Below are 3,495 nucleotides of genomic sequence, written 5' to 3' on the forward strand. Positions count from 1 at the left end.
GAAGTAGATCAAAGGGTATGGCATTTGGGATTGGTTCAATAATTTTTTTATAGCAACTTAATTGAAGTATCGTTAACATGTAAAAAACTGCATATAGTTACAGTATACACTTCACTATATTGAAACCATCACCTGCATCAAAGTAATGACTATATCCATCATCCACAGCAGCTTTCCCATGACCCTTTAGAAACTTCCTCACATCCCTTTTTGTCCCCTTCCCTCTCCTTCACCTCTAGCACCAGCGCTGGCAAAAACTGGTCTGTTGTCACTATACATTAGTTTGCATTTTTTTATAATTTACATAATTGGTATCATACAGTATCTACTCTTTTTTTTCCTGCTTCTTCCACTTGCCATAATTATTTTGAAATTCATCCTTGTTGTTTTCTATATTAATAGTTCATTCATTTTAATTGGTGAGGAACATTCCATTGTGAGGATATACTATTGTTTGTTTATTCATTTACCAGTTGACAACTACTTGGGTTATTTCCAGTATGGGGCTATTATAAATAAAGTTGCTATGAATATTCATGTACAATTTCTTATATGTGCATGCTCTTTCATTTATTTTGAATAATTACCTAGGAATGGAATGGCTAGATAGTATAGTTGGTATTTGCATTCCCATTCACAGCTAGAGTTTTACCAAATTACACTCCCACTAAAAATTTCACGTTTACAAATATATAAAGTGAAATCCAACTGAGACTAATTTATTTCCCATTTATGTGCTCATGCACATATATAGTGCACATAAATATGTTTTTGTAATTAATATCTATATAAAATTTGTATGCATTTTACCAATATTGGCATACAGTTTATTTCTGTTTGCATGTCAATAAAGAGAAAAATTAACATAATCTGTTTTAGACTTTGTTTTATTATGTATTCTCAACAAACATTGTAATAATTTATATTGTTTTGTAGAGCTGACTTATCATTTGGGATTCAAATATTTAATAAAGAATTTTGAGTGACTGCAACCTTAATATACAATGATGTGTCAAACATAGGGACCATGATATCATTGTGTTCCCCTTATTAGCTAACACATCTGCTTAGGTCCCCATGATAGGAAATGGCTTTAGTGATGGAAAACATTATACTTTACTGGGATCAGAATGGAAAAATAAGTAGCTGAGGCGACTTCCTTCCTCTCGAAGCAAGATGACTGGGGGCGAGGCTGGAGTACTCTAGGGCACCTACATCTTTCTCGTCAGGATCTCGCCGCCTTGGATGTTACCAAGTTGATGCCACATTCACAGGAAGTTATCAGCAGACAAGCCACAATTAATATAGGTACAATTGGCCATGCAGCTCATGGCAAATCCACAGTTGTAAAGGCTATTTCTGGAGTTCACACTGTCAGGTTCAAAAATGAACTAGAAAGAAACATTACAATCAAACTTGGATATGCTAATGCTAACACTTCTAAACTTGCTGACCCAAGTTGCCCTCAGCCAGAATGTTATAGATCCTGTGGAAGTAGTACACCTTATGAGTTTCCTACAGACATTCCAGGTGATGGGGTTCAGGGCAGGCGGCCCCAAGATGTGCCACTCTGGTATGCAGATTATTTCAAGCTGAAGACAACAAAGGCTCAGACTCAGCAAGAAGATTCGGCCTTTCCCCCCTAACTGCCTAAAAGAAATTTAAAATAAAGGCCTGTCCCCAGGACAAGCCATCACCATAGATAACTTTGGGTTCCAGTAGACCGGGAGGATCCTTGCTAAGCCCACTTTAAACAAAGTTCTATTTACCAAACATTTCTTTTTCCATTTCCATGTGGGTTGCCTTCCTCCCCTTTGAAGACCCAAACCACTACCCCAAACGTCCTCCTTGTCTGTAGCTGAAGGTACTTAAACAGGTAACTTCAGCCAGTTGGCTGAGTTGCTCAGTTTTCCTGAGCCTCTCCCATGTATGCATGTTATAAAGCTTTGTTTAATTTTCTCCTGTTATTTGGTCTCATGTGAATTTAATTCATTGTCCTGCCAGAAGGACCCAGAACAGGTAGAGGAAGTGTCTTCCTCCCCTACACAGGGACCAAAGGGAACTTCAGATTAGTCAGACATATCTCCTTTGTTGACTGTCCTGGCCACGATATTTTGATGGCTACTACATTGAATGGTGCAGCAGTAATGGATGCAGCTCTTCTGTTGAGAGCTGGTAATGTGTCTTGTCCTCAACCTCAGACTTCTGAACACCTGGCTGCTACAGAATTCATGAAACTGAAGCATATTTTGATTCTACAAAATAAAATTGATTTGGTGAAAAAAGCCAGGCTAAAGAACAATATGAACAGATCCTTGCATTTGTACAAGGTACAGTAGCAGAAGACGCTCCTATTATTCCAATTTCTGCTCAGCTGAAATACAATATTGAAGCTGTCTGTGAGTACATAGCAAAGAAAATTCCAGTACCCTCAAGAGACTTTACTTCAGAACCTCAACTTACTGTTATTAGATACTTTGATGTCAACAAACCTGGCTGTGAAGTTGATGACCTTAAGGGGGGTGTAGCTGGTGGTAGCATTCTAAAAGGAGTATTAAAGGTGGGCCAGGAAATAGAAGTCAGACCTGGTATTGTTTCCAAAGATAGTGAAGGAAAACTCACGTTTAAACCAATCTTTTCCAAAATTGCATCCCTCTTCGAAGAACATAACGATCTTCAGTATGCTGCTCCAGGTGGTCTTATTGGAGTTGGAACAAAAATTGACCCCACTTTGTGTCGGGCTGACAGATGGGGAGGCAGATACTTGGTGAGATGGAGCTTTAACTGAAATCTTCACTGAGTTGGAAATCTCTTGTTTCCTGCTGAGACGGCTTCTAGGTGTACGCACTGCAGGAGACAAGAAAGCAGCAAAGGTGCAGAAGCTATCTAAGAACGAAGTGCTCGTGCTGAACATGGGATGCCTGTCGACAGGAGGAAGAGTCAGTGCAGTCAAGGCTGATTTGGGCAAAATCATTTTGACTAATCCCGTGTGCACAGAAGAAGGAGAAAAAACTGCCCTTATCCGAAGAGTTGAGAAACATGGGCATTTAATTGGTTGGGGTCAAAGAAGAAGAAGAGTGACAACCAAACCAACAGTAGATGATGACTGAAGAATACCAGTTAAACAATGCATTAGGATGGAGTCAGAATTTCTCTTAATAACCTAGGGGTATATTTTCAAAACATTACTGGGGAATTAATTACCTTAGTAGTAGCTGTAAGTCCATTCTCATTTTATGGTAATGAAAATTTAACCTCTAGTACTAAAATAGCAACTACAGTAAATATAAAAATTGGCATAATGTTGGATTGAATCCACATTTTACCAGAAATTAATCATTCCCAAATTATGTCTAATTTATACATCAATGTAGGTTTGAAATGAAATTGTTTGCTACAAGCAGCCTTTGCTGTAGCACACATACCACTGAACCTGTGTGAAATAAACTTTTTCTTCTAATTAGAAAAAGAAAAAGAAAAAAACCCACAATACAT

At 38.2% G+C, this 3,495-nt stretch overlaps 1 pseudogene; it reads left to right on the forward strand.

The window, feature by feature from the left end:
* Positions 1–1,176: 1,176 nt before the first annotated feature.
* Positions 1,177–3,216, forward strand: LOC103563619 (eukaryotic translation initiation factor 2 subunit 3, X-linked-like; annotated as a pseudogene).
* Positions 3,217–3,495: the final 279 nt, after the last annotated feature.

Source organism: Equus przewalskii, chromosome 16 (assembly GCF_037783145.1).
Source record: "Equus przewalskii isolate Varuska chromosome 16, EquPr2, whole genome shotgun sequence".
NCBI classification, from domain to species: Eukaryota; Metazoa; Chordata; class Mammalia; order Perissodactyla; family Equidae; genus Equus; species Equus przewalskii.